At 48.4% G+C, this 15,633-nt stretch overlaps 2 pseudogenes; one reads left to right on the top strand and one right to left on the bottom strand.

Annotated features, from left to right (window-relative positions):
- Window positions 1-1,600: 1,600 nt before the first annotated feature.
- Window positions 1,601-2,555, bottom strand: LOC125523801 (protein DMP3 pseudogene; annotated as a pseudogene).
- A 3,026-nt stretch (window positions 2,556-5,581) lies between these two features.
- On the top strand, window positions 5,582-6,675 carry LOC147961512 (putative F-box protein At1g47765; annotated as a pseudogene).
- Window positions 6,676-15,633: the final 8,958 nt, after the last annotated feature.

Raw genomic sequence — 15,633 nt, 5'->3', positions numbered from 1 at the left:
TTCGAGCAAAGTTCATCAATTATTCTTTTTATACAAGATACATACATGACTTTTCTTTTTAATTTTTTTTTAGAAAAGGAGGATAACCCCCGGCCTCTGTATCTGGGCGATACATACGGCCACTTTATTAATTATTAACACAAAACCTTACAAAGCCATACAACAGCAAGACTAAAGCCACTGTCTAAGCAACAACTGTCGCTACACCTATCCAATTAATGAAGGGACGCAGATAGTCTGGGCCTAATACCAAACAGACATCGCAGCCAAACGTAAACATCTAAGACCTGAGGTCCCAACCAGGACGCCTGCCGGGTATGGGGCACCTACCAGTCCGGCGCACTCCTCAACCAGGACGCCTGCCGGGTATGAGGCCGCCGCAGCCACCTGCCACAAATCTATCTTCAGAGTTGTACTGTTGCATGTACCGTGTCAGGTCTCTCTGCCATCGACGCCACCACGACGCCCGACAGCGTCGTCCTCCTGCGCGAGTCCATCCTCCCACAGCGAACTCTGAATCTGCACTGCGCCACGCCGTGAAGATCCGTCGCCATCAGTGTGTAGGATGAAGCACCGCTCCACCAAAGAATCCGTCCTCTGGTCCCTCGATCACGTGTGTACCTCCAAAAATGACGCCCCCAAGGGAGGAACGACACCAGAGCGCCGCCGTCATCCGATCATCCGATCTACGGTTTCCCCCGGAGGTAGCAGAGAGTGGCCTTGAACTTCTCCACCGCGATGCCTTCAAGGACGGAACGACGCAGATAGCGCCGCCACCGCCGGCCTTAGCAGAAGCCGAAGGCAAGTTTTCACCCAGATCAGTTTGAAAAAATCCAACTCTCGTGCATGGGCCACCGTCACCACCAGCACCACCAGGCAGACCCTGGAGTACCGGCAGATCAGCGATCCACCGGCACCACCGCATCCAGATCGCCGGCCACGCCGGGCCGCCGCCATCCCCCGTGCCGTCCGGGTTAGAGACGGAGCTCCCGACCGCGCACAGGGACCGCCGCCGCCTGCACACGCCGGAGCGCCGCCGAGATCCCAGCGCCCGCCACCGCTTGCCGACGCCAACCGCCGCCCGAGCACTGGCGCCACCGTGGAGCCATCAGATCGGGGAGGGAGACGTCGCGCGCCGACCACCCTCACGGACCCCGCCGCACGCCCGAGCGCCGGCGCCACCGCGGCGCCATCAGATCGGGAGGAGGAGGAGCCCGCGCCTCGCCGCCCCACGCAGACCACGCCGCCGCCATCGCCGCAATGCCACCAAAGGGGAGCCCCGCAGATCCGCCGGCGACCCGACCTGCCGCCGAGCCGAGCGCCGCCGCGAGGGCCGGCCGTCCCGCGCCGCCCAGGAGCCTCGCGAGGAGGGAGGGAGCCCCGCCGCCGCCGACGCACGCGCGGGCTTTGCCCGGCAGCGTCCCCTGGCGGCGGCGAGGGAGAAGGAAGGCGAAGGAAGGGAGCGGCGGCGGCGATCTAGGGTTTCGCCCGGGCCGCTCGCGGGAGCGGCACGGGGGACGGGGCACCTACTTTTCTCTTTAATTAAAAGATAAATATTACAACTGCGGCGAACAAGGGCATGTGCCCACACAAATGGTTCCATTAAATTTTGCATGAATAAATTAAACAGTACACAAGTATATTTCCCAAAAAGTTGTAATCATAAGAAATACTAGTCCTGTATACCACGATTACACTACATTTTAAGTTAAAAACAAGTGATCTAAACATCAAAGTTATAGTACTATATACGGTGATATATGGTATAATATAATTTATCTAACTGTTTAAAAACAAGATCGATCTAAACATCAAGTGAGCTTTTCGCGAGGAGTGCTGTCGGTGTAGCCGATGCCCTTACTTTTTGTGGGAAAGATCATGAACACAAAACTGGACAGAAACGCGATGCCCAGTGGCAAGTTCTTGAGAAGCTCCTCCGTGTTCCTACCAGCGCCGGGGAAGAAGCAGTTCTGCAGCCCCACGTCGCTGAATGCCACTGTGAGGAACACTAGGGCCGTGAAGACGGCGCGAATGAAGTCCAGCGGCCGGATGCGGAGCCTACGGAACTCAGCGGGAGTCCACTGCAGCTTCTCCTCTTCGTCCGAGAAGTTGAACACGTTGAAACCGCGCGGCGTGGCGATGCCGTAGTAGAGCTTCTGGTCGCGGCCGAGTACGCTGTCGGTGAAGGAGAAGAGGATGCACGAGATGGTGAGGACGATGACCAGCGCCGCGGTGAGCCACTGGTTGGAGGAGAAGCACTTCCCGTGGTTGGTGAAGGACGGGGACATCGCCTGGTATGCCAACACCGTGCCTGTCGGTAGCAGCTGCGCGAGGTTCGCGGCACTCGACATGACCTTGTCTGTCGCCGTGGCTGCTGGTCCGGCAACTGCTGCTGGCGCCGTGGTTGGGAAATCGCTGACGTCCTTGGGCGTGGCCGGGGCCGTCGTCACGCCGTTGGTGTGTGGAGTTGGAGGCATCTGGATCACGGTGGAAGATGGAGATGATGAAGCCATCGTGTGGTCGATTAGAAATACCCTAAGCTGTTCCATTCTTGTGGCAACGCAACGTTGGTGTGTTATATAGGTGAATCCTCTTAGAATGGGTCCAAAGTTGGCCGTGTTGATTTGTTTATTCCCATGTGGTGTAGCATGCTAGCTGAAGGCTGAAGGCTGCATACGTTGACTTCAACGTTTCTAGGCGTGGCCACTTGTTTCTACGTGCATTGAATTGTCAAGTTTGCATCCCATTTTTTCCCCACGTACTCGGAACTCTCTCTAGATTTTATGTGGTTAACGTCCAGTAATGGCAACCAAAAGGTCGCCGTCCGAACGTGCCGTCTTCTTCCACGAAGGTGATGAAAGGGAATTAGTTATTTAGTCCCCAGATCGGGACATGGTTGATACGTACGTATGATACAGCCAGTAGTATGCAGGGCGAGGAGAGGATCTGCAGTGGAGACCTACCGCTAGGTTTGGTTAGCTGGGTGATGAGGCTGCAGAATCCACGCCACGGAAATTTGCCCGATCTAATCTACCGTTCGTTCCACACGACTCTGAATAGGAGTTCAAAACTAGTGGATGCACAAAAGGGGCATTTTTTTTCCCACTCTGAATAGGCGCTCCTTGAATTTGCTAAAATCATAGGGCGTCGTCAAACGATAGTTTCTGACTCTGATGAATAGGATCTCACGCTTCCAGAGCAAGTCGTCAGAATTAGTCCTTGCACGTGCGTACGTATCCATTGCTCCACGGTCTCCCGTCCCTTTCGGGATGAATAGGGTAATAATGTTTTATTTCGGAGGAATGAAGTAATATTGAAGAAGATATATTCACCACAAAACTCCAACATCAATCGGTCTCTTTCTCATGCCCTGCCGTGCCGTTAATCTTCCTTTGTCTGCATGCTTATTTGAAGCACGAGCACGGATGCACGATATGAAGAAACACCATGCCCGCTTAAAAAGAGAGAGACAAGCCCGGTTTATGTGCAAAGTTTGCTTCGGTATGCCCTTAATTTCTTCTTGGGTAGTATTCGTAACCGAGGGGTTTCTCAAATCTCAAAAAGAAAAGGAAAATGTCATGGGGGCAAACATCCTTTCCGTCCGTACGTGTGGATCGAGATTCCAGCTTGCGATCAAGACATCTCCAATATTACTCCATTCACCCTGAAAGCGACACAAACCATTGACCAAGGGAATTTATACAGAAGTGACCTTTTTTACATGTACTTCTTGAAGCTTGAGATCCTATTCATAGTGCCAAACAATCCATTGACTTTGACGGTAAAATTCCATGGCATTGGCGGAACCAGCACCACAAACTCTGTTCACTTGTGCCCAAGAGACGACACACAACTTCATCCCTTTAGAAGATTTGTGGAACATGAGCATTTGTTAACCCCATATAGCTTGCGTTTCATAATCATTTGCGAAAGTGATGATTTATGTGTTGTGTAATGTACGGAAGGAGGGGAACAAATGAAGATTGAATGAAACCCCCCCCCCCCCCCTCCCCCCCTCTACTATTGTGCTCGATGTAGCTTATCTTGTAAAGGAGGACATCGACAAAGGCGGCTAGCTCTCACACCGGACACAAAGTTCATGTTTTGTTTTTATTTTCTCCTCAACTCTTTTTATCTTGTTTCCATGTAAATATTTCTTGTACTCCTTTTGCTATGTTCCTATGTTAATGGAATGGGGAGAGCGCCAACCTTTTCCATTTAATAAAAACCTCTCATGCTGTGAGACAAATTTGGTATGATTTTGGTAAATTTAAAGACTCCGGGCTTCCTGACTGTCTTCTGGTGCGTTGGTTTTACGGGGCCTTAGCACGATGACTTTCTGACTGTCTACTACAACAATGTTTGCCCAGCTCCGGCGAGGGAGGGGCGATGACAGCGGCGCATCTTCAGCTTGCTTCAGTGCTTATAGTCATCGCTACGTGATTTACGGATCTGTATGTGATTTTTGTTATTTCTAGTGTTCATTATACTATCATGATTGAAGATGAATAGACTGAAAGTTTTCCGGCAAAAAAAAGGTGTCCCTTCCCTTTCGAGATGAATGGAGAAATAAGGCCAACTCCAAACTCCATTTCGTCCATTTGGATTAAAACGGACAGATGTGGTGGCCCAATGCACGACAGCAACCCTAAAATTTGTTCGTCTCGTGTCCATCCCAACCTATATTGGACGCAAATTTGGATTGGATTTGCGTCCACACGGAAGCGCACGCATCCTCTGGTCATTTGCCTTGGGGCCCGCGTGTCGGCCATGCAACCACCTCCCACCGGTTCCATTTAATCCGCACGCGCGGACCGGGTCAGCCACCCAACTGCCCCCCCCCCCCCCCCCCCCCCGATGCGCCTCTTCAAGGGCGAAGCCGTGGACTGGCCAGTCCACATCCACTTCCGCCGCAGATTCTTGAATGTTGTTATAACCATATGCAGGGACATTTTGATATGTTAATTCTCCATCTTTTTGTATACTTAGATATACATGATATTTTAAATAAGGGGTGATTAACATATGGAACTAAATGAATATGGCCAAGAACTAATAATCTTGTGCTGCAACAATCCGTTGATTTTTTTTAAATGAATATGCATACAACCATTTTTATTAATTATTCAACAAAGGTACAAGAAAATACATCAAGCCACCCGAAGCCACCACTCCTATCTACAAACTCGATAATGTGGAGTGCTCTCACCCCCCATATCTAAAACCGGTGTCGTTGCCGATCCATCAACAATCCGTTGATGCTGCTATGATAACGGTTTCTTCCGTTATAGTCCAGTTTCGTCGCCATGCAATTGTTTAAACTGTGTAATCCAGATGCAACGCACGGAAATTACCTAGTAATACTAATTTGTAGTGACACATTACGTTTATCCAGGCTTGGAATACAACCCTACCGTACAGATCGTGTGGCAGCCCAAGCCTGTTGGTAATTTGGTACTTCTGTTTAGACGTCTCACACGAGCCACGATCTGGAATCAAAACATCCGTGTTTTGTTTTGGCTGCAAACCTGCGGCTCCAACCCTAATCGCTGCTGCCGCCTGCTCGCGCACAACCAGCAGGATGGGCGACGGCGGCGCGGCCGCAGCTGCAGGCACGTTGTTACCGAGGGATGCCATCTTCGACATCCTCTCCTGGGCGCCGTTCAAGTCTGTGTGCCGCTTCCGGTGCGTCTCCAAGGAGTGGCTAGCCCTAATCTCGGACCCCGCCTCCATCGCCCAGCACAGGTCATGCTCGGGGCCGCTACTTGTCGGCAGGCGGCAGCTACTGCTTCCCCGGTGACGGCGGCCTGCTGGTGATGGACGATAAAGGGCTTAGGACCCTTCCCTGTTGTCCGCTCGAGTCTGGACAAGCTCGTCTGCGTCTACTGCCCTGAAGCCGCCGGCAACGTGCTCGTGACCTTCCCAAGCACGGACGGGGGCACAAGAGGGCGGGTCAACAAGGTCTATGCCGTCAGCGTTGGCCGCGCCGCTGTGTCCAACTCAAAAAAGTTGTCTGCATCACCGAATACCTCTCGTACAACGGTCAACCCCAGCAGGCATGCCATGTTCTCACGCTAGGACAACATGATCATAGTGACTGGACGCAGGCACCATCTTCCCCAGCCCTTGTCCGTATGCTAAAATTTGAAAGCTCCGGTGTCATCGCTAATGGAGTTGTGCACTTCCTCTTTGCCCACAAGCCTGTGCTTGCAGACATTGTTCTCCGTTTCGACCTCGAGAGCGAGGAGTGGAGCAAAATAATTCAAGGCCCACTGAGAGTCGACATGGAGTTGTGGAACAAGACCGGGCGCATTCGTCGTAACACAGCTCAACGAGACCTTGTGCATGATTCAAACGAAGGAAAGCCAGACCACCGATCATCGATGCACCAACATACGGCTCCTAATTGATGCTGACAACAGCATATGGAACAAGGCGTATGTGATCTCTATGCCCCCAGGTCCTTTGATATGGTTGAACCTTTATGTTTCATGCCTGATGGCATCAAGTTGCTCTTGTACTACCGCTCTATTACCGTTAGCCCCCCCTGTGTTGCGAGTGCACGATCCTTTTGTTGGGACATGCACCGACACGATGAAGATGCCAAAACACACCTTCGGCGGAGTCCGTTTTTGTAACTTGCACCTGGATTGCTTTGGTGTTGGAAAGATCTAATGATAGCCGGCCACCAATGAATCAAACTTTAATATGCAATTTGGATATAACTATTGACAACCAATAGTGTTGGTCGGCCAAGGCAAGTATGAGAAGACATACCTCTCGTTTCCTTCTGTTTCCCTGGGGGAGCCGGCGATGCCCTCCTCATCGTCTCTCTTGCCGAACACCTTGTCCGCCACCTCGTCCATCTCCTTGTTGGCGAGCTGTAATTCCGAATGATATTGACGGTACCACAAGCGGTCGTGGTGGATGTGGCAGGTAGAGCGGTGAGTCGAGCAGCGCCACCTGCTCCGCCACATCCGCGTCCCGTGTGATGGCCATTTTGCTCGCATACTCACTGCTTCTACACTAATCACAAATTTGATAGAATTCAAACAATGAGAACCACAAACCAAGAACACGACTTCGATTGGAGGCTCACTATACTTTGAGGTCATTCCATTTCTTCCTTAGTTGGGTAGAACCTTATAATGTAGCCAATCTACTCGATCACCATCTGCGATGGAAGCATTAGGGTGCCTGTGTGAAGAAACATGCGAATTCAATAATGGAGATAAACAATGAGCTACTAATTTCAATTGACGAACATGTAATAACTATGTATATAACATCAAGTAAGAAGCCACTATCTGAACATGTCAACAAACAAAATCTAAAGAATCAGGAGGTATAGTACTACCTCCGATCCATAATAATTGTTGCAGTTTTGAACTAGCCGCAGTTCAAAATTGCGACACTTATTTTGGATCGGAGGGAGTATCATCTATCTTCTCTAGATCATAAAACACAATCAGCCATAGCCGACTAAAACATGCCTCCATCACTAGACACTAAGAAAACTGTAGAGAAAGGGAACCACTATGTGGACATAAACCAACAAAATGGAAAGAATCAGCAGACAAGCATCAGCTATCTTTTCTAGAGCATAAAATACAGTCAGCCAAGGTCAACAAGACAGATCTCCCTCAACTTGCAGGGGCAAGGAGGGCACACTGACTAATTCAACCAAGATAAAATATGTTCACCTTAGCCTCAATCACCGGCCCCAGGAAGTGGCCCGTGACAACCAGGAGTGATTGATCTTTGAGCGGCACAACAACCCAGATGACATGAGAAACTGAGGCAAAGGGTAACCTACCATTTTGCTTGCATACTCACTACTACTACACTAATCACAAATTAGATTTTAATCAACCATCATGAACCATAAACCAAGAACACAACTTAGATTGCAGGCTCATAGTACCTTGACGTTTGCATCGTTCCACTTCTTCGTTAGTTGGGCGGAACCTTATCGGGTAGGTAATCTACTTGATCACCATCAACGTTTGAAACATCAGGGCACCTACGTGAGGAAAGATGCAAATGCAATAACAGAGCGATACAATGGGCTACTGATTTCAATTGATGGACATGTAATAACTATGTATGACTAACCAACAACAATACAACAATAAACTGTCGATATAACCAATAAATTGTCCATATGACTAGGATTACGTGACTCGCACGTACGTCTCTCGGCTCGTCCGTCTCGCGCGAGGCCGATCGGGATTTGATGCCTCCCATCAGTGCTGCAGCAGATCGGCTTTGCCTTCTGTGGCCTTAGGGCATGGAGGCGTGGTGGATTTCGGCTTTTGCCGGCGGGAGGGTTCCTGCTTCGTTTTTGGAGGTTTTCCTGTGTGCGTTTAGGGTTTGTGTTCTGCTCAGAAAGACGAGACGGCGGCGGCTTTCTGAAGTTGGAATAAGGTTCTCCCCGCCTAGTCCCCGTTCTGGTGGCGCGTCTGGCATCATCGGAGGGCGTGCGGAGATGTGTCTCCGATGGATCTCACGGGATTCAGTCGGCGTTTTTCTTCGGTAGATCCACATGGATCTGGCCTTCATTAGTTTGTTTCATGTGTCTTCAGATTGGATCCTTTTGTTCTACGCTTTTCTTCATCGGCGGCGATTGATGTCCTGATGCGTTGGTCCTTATGGGCCTTAGCACGACGACTTCCCGACTGTCTACTACAACAAGGTTTGCCCGGCTCCAGTGAGGAAGGGGCGACTCGCTACAGTGATTGTAGTGGTCGCTAGGTGGTCTATGGACCTGGATGTAATTTTTATTTCTAGTGTTCTTTGTACTGCTTTGAAAGATGATGAATAGATTGGAAGTTTATCCCGCAAAAAAAAAAATTGTCCATATGACTGATTTACTCATAGTACATAAACCAACCATATCTCAGTTTTAAAAGGCTCGGTTTAGCAAATTGAATGGTGCAACATCTCAGTAGCAGTATGTCCTTGTAACATATGGTGCTCAGCTGCAAAAGATCGTCCATGTAAACTCCACTCTACTTAGCATTCTTTCCACCACACAAAGTGAACTAGTACAAGCACAATTATCTCTCTATATATACACAAGAAAAAAAACAATGCCGCGATGGCAAGCTAGGAATCAATCAGTTTTAATAAACTCGGTTTTTAGAGACATAACAAAATACCAGAAAGAGCTCAAGGGTCTAAATGTTCCACATAATATGCTCAGAAAATCATCATATCAAGTGACATGTCTGGTTAACAAGAACACAAGAACTAGCAGGCCCAAGATCATTTTCTCCATCTCGGCCAAACAAAAATACAAGCAGAATCAAATGAACAACAAGGAAATGTTACTCTATGCCGTCTCAACCAAACCAATAGGGTTGGGCATGGACAATGGAGAGCCATGAGTGATAATAACGACTACAATGTCATGCAAAACCGATGCAAAGAGAAACCTGCCATTTTGCTCGCATAAACTTCCACAAGTTCAGTCTAGTATAATAAGAAATCAATAAACTAACTGAGTATCAAACAAACCAAAAAAATAAAAAGAAAAGCATCGGTCAGGAGGAGAAGCTCTAGTAGTAGATAGCAATAAGAAGTGGCCACAATCTTAACTATCAATCAAAACTAGCAGATAAATTCAGCCATGGCCCACAAAAGCAGAACTCGATGACCGACGGTAAGAAAACTGCAGGGCAAGGAAGCCAATTGACTAATTCAACGAAGCCGAATATGTTCACCCAGCCTCGCTCACCATCCATAGGGATAGTGGCCAACAAACAACACGAGAACCAGAACGACTTTGATGCGATGAGAAGCTAAGGTGACGAGCAACATGCCATCTTGCTCGCATGTGACCATGTATATAGGATTCGCCTTCTCGATGAAGCCGACGCCGAAACTTTGTTTTCCCGAAGAACTTTTAGTACTGTGGGTGGGTGCCCTCTCCATTTGAAGGATGTTTCAGGTCAGTACAAGAAAGTGTGCGGGTTTGCCACTTGGTATAGTGAGCATGGGTGGCTTCTTAGCCAACAAGGCGCACACAAGAGATGGGTTTGAGAGGTCTTGCCTAGAATGGCGGGCAAATTCAAAGTTAGAAGAAATGAAACAAATCATCAAACTTAGCTACAATGGTCTTCCTGCTCATCTCAAGGCATGCCTGTTGTGTCCGAGCAAATTTCCTAAGAACCATGAGATCAAAATAGAGTGTCTTGTGAGGCGATGAGCTGCCGAAGGGCTCATCAGTGAATGATGTTGTAGAGACATGGAGGAAACAATGATAGACTACACAAATGAGCTCATTGATAGAAACTTGATCCTGCCATCATGGCTGAACCATGATGACACCCATCGGAGCTGCATTGTTCATCCAGTTGTTAAACATTGAGTTACACACACATGTCACGGATGCTCATGTCACGGATGCATATAGGATACATCGATGCTAGGGTAGTTAGAGGAGATCTCTTTGTTATATTTTATGTTTATCTCTTGATGTAATCCTCTCTATCTCCTTGTTGTATCTCTCTGGTGGTTCCAACAACCTTGATGTATGCCTCCTGCGAGAGCTGGCTTCACCCCTATCAATATAAATACATGCGGGCTCCCATGTTACGGGAGTTGAGACACTTCTACGAAACCTAACATGGTATATAGAGCCTCCCTCTTCCCTCTCGTCTAGCTCCGGGCATCAACCTCCATCAAAGCATCCAACCCCATCTCGCCATGTTTCCTCCAGCTCAACCCTCTCCCCGTCGGCCTAAACAACACCATCTCAGAACCCCTGACTCACACGTACTACGTTTTGTGGCGAGCTCAAGCCCGGTCTCAGATCATAGGAGCAGGCCTCTTAGGATACCTAGATCAGACAATCCCAGAACCACCAGCCACCATCACCTCAAAGAATTCTAAAGGAAAAGATAAGACCACTCCAAACCCAGCCTACTCCGCCTGGTTGATCTAGGATCAACAACTCGTAGCCTATCTACTCCGCAATCTCTTGAAAGAGGTTCTAGTGCAATTCGCCACCCTAGAAAAATCCCATGCCATCTGGACTGCCATCGCAAACATGTTCGCTGCCCAGTTCAGGTCGCGTGCCAATAACTATCGCGCCGCCCTTTCCAATGCCGAAAAGGGCTCCCAATCTGCTGCTGCTTACTTTGGTCAGATGCGTGCACTCGCAGATGAATTGGCCATGGCTGGAAAGCCTCTTCTCCAAGGGGAGCTGATCTCTTTCCTCATCGCTGGCCTTGATATGGACTACCAACCCATCATATCTGCTCTTGACGTCCAGACTGAACCTCTCTCCATGGACGATCTGTTCGGAATGGTGTCAAACTTTGATCAAAGAGTGGAGATGTTCCACGGTTCTGGATCGGGCTCCTTCAAGTTGTTTGTAAACGATGCTGCTCGAGGGCGTGGTGGCCCTCCCAAGGGCAATCGCGCCTTCCCCAAGGATGGCGGCAACAACGGTAGCAGCAACAGCGGCAACAACGGCAGCTGCGGCGGTGGCAGTGGCAATGGCGGTGGAAGTGGCTACCGTGGTGGCGGTGGCGGCTACTACAACAAAAACTGCAACAATCATGGCGGCGGCGACTACAACAACAATGGCCCGCCGCGTCCCTACTACAACAAAAACCAAGGTCGTCACGTTGCTGGGTATGAAGAGTATGAGAACAAATGTCAGATTTGTAAAAAAACTAATCACATCGCAAACGAGTGCATATGGCGTTATGCAGAGGACAACTCCTAGAGGAAACAAGTTGCAGCTGTAGCAGAAACCTCCTATGGAGTTGACTCCAACTAGTACCTTGATTCAGGCGCCAACGAGAACATCACCTCTGATCTTGAGAAGCTGACCATGCATGAAAGGTACCTCGGCAAGGAGCAAATCACCACGACAGAAAATGCTTCAGGTATGATGATAAGTCATGTTGGTCAGTCTATTGTTAAAACCCCACATTGTGATATCCATCTCAAACATGTCTTACACGTCCCAAGTGCATCAAAAAATCTTCTCTCCGTTCATCGCATCACACTTGATAATGGTGTCTTTATTGAGTGTCACCTTTTTTCTTTTTGATCAAGGACCAGGTCACGAGGAGGGTCCTATATCGCGGTAGATGCGTGCACGGTCTCTATTCGCTGATTCCCAAGTTTTCCAAGTTCAATAAGCAAGCTCATGGAGCCTTCAAAGTCTCTTCTGAACGATGGCATAATCGTTTAGGCCACCCATATTTTTCCGTTGTTTACCAAATTCTTAGCAAACATAAGCTACCATTTGTTGGTGAGCATGATCGTGAAACTATTTGTGATGCTTGTCAAAGGGAAAAGGGTCATCAATTTCCCTATTCTATTTCTACTAGTGCATCCACAAAACCCTTGCAACTCATTTTTTCTTATGTATGGGGTCCAGTCCCCTCCTCTGTTGCTAGACACACATATTACGTGAGCTTTATTGATGATTATAGAAAGTATATGTGGATCTATTTGCTTAAGAAATGTTCTGATGTTTTCAAGTATTTAACAAGTTCCAAGACTTAGTTGAAATAAAATTTGATAGCAAAATTATTGCCATGCAATCAGACTGGGGTGGTGAGTATGAAAAACTAAACTCTTTTTTCCAGAAAATAGGGATCTCTCATCATGTATGTTATCCCCATGCCCACAAACAAAATGGCTCTGCAGAACATAAACCTAGACACATCGTTGATGTGGGTTTTTCACTTCTTGCTGCCGCATCCATGCCTTTGAAGTTTTGGGATGAGGCTTTCTTAACTGTGGTTCACCTCATAAACCTATTACCTAGTCGAGTCATCCACAATGAAACCCCAACTGAGCGTCTTTTTCACACCAAGCCAGATTATGCTTCTCTCAGTGTCTTTGGGTGCACATGTTGGCCGAATCTCTGTCCTTAGAATACTCACAAACTTAGCTTCAGATCCAAACGGTGTGTTTTTCTTGGCTATAGTGCTCAACACAAGGGAGTTAAATGTCTTGATGCGGCCACAGGACGTATATACATCTCTCGTGATGTTGTTTCTGATGAAACAAAATTCCCGTTCGAATCCCTTCATCCCAATGCCGGTGCCCTCCTTAAACAAGAAATCCTTCTTCTTCCATATTCCCTTTTCGGCGTTGATCATGGGGGTGAACATAGTACTAAACAACCTTTGACTACTCATCATGTTTTGCCTGAGTTTATTACTACAGATTCATCCTACAGAGGAAATTTGGGCCCGAACAATGCAATCAGCAGCGAAAACGGGCGCCATTTCATGTACCCCCAGCAGGAGACACCAAAACAAGAGGTAGATCCGCCTTGGGATCTGTTGGGGAATGCATTAATTTCAAAAAAAATCCTACGCACACGCAAGATCTATCATGGTGATGCATAGCAACGAGAGGGGAAGAGTGTTGCCCACGTACCCTCGTAGACCATAAGCGGAAGCGTTATGACAACGTGGTTGATGTAGTCGAACGTCTTCACGATCCGACCGATCCTAGCACCGAAAGTACGGCACCTCTGCGATCTGCACACGTTCGGCTCGGTGACGTCCCACGAACTCTTGATCCAGCTGATGTCGAGGGAGAGCTTCATCAGCACGACAGCGTGATGATGGTGATGATGAAGCTACCGGAACAGGGCTTCGCCTAAGCACTGCAATGATATGACTGAGGTGGATTATGATGGAGGGGGGCACCGCACACGGCTAAGAAAATTGTCAACTCGTGTGTCTATGGGGTGCCCCCCTCCCCCGTATATAAAGGAGTTGAGGAGGGGGAGGGCCGGCCCTCTATGGCGTGCCCTGGAGGAGTCCTACTCCCACTGGGAGTAGGATCTGAAGGAAATATGCCCTAGAGGCAATAATAAATTTATTATTTATTTCCTTATATCATGATAAATGTTTATTATTCATGCTAGAATTGTATTAACCGGAAACATAATACATGTGTGAATACATAGACAAACAGAGTGTCACTAGTATGCCTCTACTTGACTAGCTCGTTGATCAAAGATGGTTATGTTTCCTAACCATAGACATGAGTTGTCATTTGATTAACGGGATCACATCATTAGGAGAATGATGTGATTGACTTGACCCATTCCGTTAGCTTAGCACAAGATCGTTTAGTTTGTTGCTATTGCTTTCTTCATGACTTATACATGTTCCTATGACTATGAGATTATGCAACTCCCGTTTACCGAAGGAACACTTTGTGTGCCACCAAACGTCACAACGTAACTGGGTGATTATAAAGGTGCTCTACAGGTGTCTCCAAAGGTACTTGTTGGGTTGGCGTATTTCGAGATTAGGATTTGTCACTCCGATTGTCGGAGAGGTATCTCTGGGCCAACTCGGTAATGCACATCACTATAAGCCTTGCAAGCATTGCAACTAATGAGTTAGTTGCGGGATGATGTATTACGGAACGAGTAAAGAGACTTGCCGGTAACGAGATTGAACTAGGTATTGAGATACCGACGATCGAATCTCGGGCAAGTAACATACCGATGACAAAGGGAACAACGTATGTTGTTATGCGGTCTGACCGATAAAGATCTTCGTAGAATATGTAGGAGCCAATATGGGCATCCAGGTCCCGCTATTGGTTATTGACCAGAGAGGTGTCTCAGTCATGTCTACATAGTTCTCGAACATGAGTTATGTATGTTGATGACCGAATGTTGTTCGGAGTCCGGGATGAGATCACGGACATGACGAGGAACTCCGGAATGGTCCGGAGATAAAGTTTGATATATGGTATAGTAGTGTTTGATCTCCGGAAGGGTTCCGGAATTCACCGGAAGGGGTTCCGGATGTTTCCCGAAATGTTTGGGCACGAGAACACTTTATCTGGGCCAAAGAGGAAAGCCCACGAGGCTTTTGGAAAGTTCAAAAGGAAGTTTTGCGGAGACCAGAGGCTAGACGCCAGGAACCCTGGCGTCTAGGGGGTAGACACCGGGAACCCTGGTGTATAGCCCTGAAGTCCGAGAAGGACTCTTGCCTTTCGGGTGAAACCGACTTTGTGGAGGCTTTTACTCCAAGTTTCGACCCCAGGGCTCAACATATAAATAGAGGGGCAGGGCTAGCACCAAATACAGATCAAGAAACACCAAGCTGTGTGCCGGCAACCCCGTCCCCTCTAGTTTATCCTCCGTCATAGTTTTCGTAGTGCTTAGGCGAAGCCCTGCGGAGATTGTTCTTCACCAACACCGTCACCACGCCGTCGTGCTGCCGGAACTCATTTACTACTTCGCCCCTCTTGCTGGATCGAGAAGGCGAGGACGTCACCGAGCCGAACGTGTGCAGAACTCGGAGGTGTCGTGCTTTCGATACTTGGATCGGTCAGACGTGAAGACGTACGACCACATCAACCACGTTGATATAACGCTTCCGCAAACGGTCTACGAGGGTACGTAGACAACACTCTCCCCTCTCGTTGCTATGCATCACCATGATCTTGCGTGTGCATAGGAATTTTTTTGAAATTACTACGTTCCCCAACAGGATCCCCCGTAAGGAGAGAAAGGAAGGAGGAAGGAAGGAGGAAGGAAAGGGGGTGCCCCCTCCTAGGCTCCCTTCTCCTATCTCCCACTAAGGCCCAATAAGGCCCATATACTTCCCGGGGGGTTCCGGTAACCTC

This window comes from Triticum urartu, chromosome 7A, assembly GCF_056163025.1.
Source record: "Triticum urartu cultivar PI428250 chromosome 7A, HENAU_Tu73, whole genome shotgun sequence".
Taxonomy (NCBI): Eukaryota; Viridiplantae; Streptophyta; class Magnoliopsida; order Poales; family Poaceae; genus Triticum; species Triticum urartu.
The sequence above is the reverse complement of the archived record's forward strand: the minus strand, read 5'-3'. Positions and strand labels throughout refer to the sequence as shown.